Here is a 448-nt window from a genome sequence, read left to right on the forward strand (position 1 = left end):
GCTATGTAAACAATGTACGCGTCGTATTATATTACAACGGTTAGCTGCATGAAGAATACAAAGATTGCACAACAGCCTGTGTCGCTGAAATTGTGCGCTTCGTAGCTATGTGAATTTCCAGCCGGCGTGTAAGACAAGGTTTCCCAACGAATAACATAGAAAACGATATTGAAAATTAAAGTACTCACAGAAAATGTAGTGTTGAGGGCTGACTAAAGTTTAACATATAACATACATGAATATCATCTAATAACTCTACTGCATGATAAACTCAAAATCAATCAATGTATGTGATTTCCAGGGTCGACATTATTATAGACGAGAAACCATTAAAAATAAGTAAGAGAAGAAGTGATAAGAACAGTTAAATAGTTACTTCAAGTCATTAGATATGTGACAAGCACAATAGAGGGATTCGCGTGCGCGCACACACGCGCGCGCTAACGCG

The sequence above is a fragment of the Penaeus monodon genome, chromosome 21 (assembly GCF_015228065.2).
Source record: "Penaeus monodon isolate SGIC_2016 chromosome 21, NSTDA_Pmon_1, whole genome shotgun sequence".
Lineage (NCBI taxonomy): Eukaryota > Metazoa > Arthropoda > Malacostraca > Decapoda > Penaeidae > Penaeus > Penaeus monodon.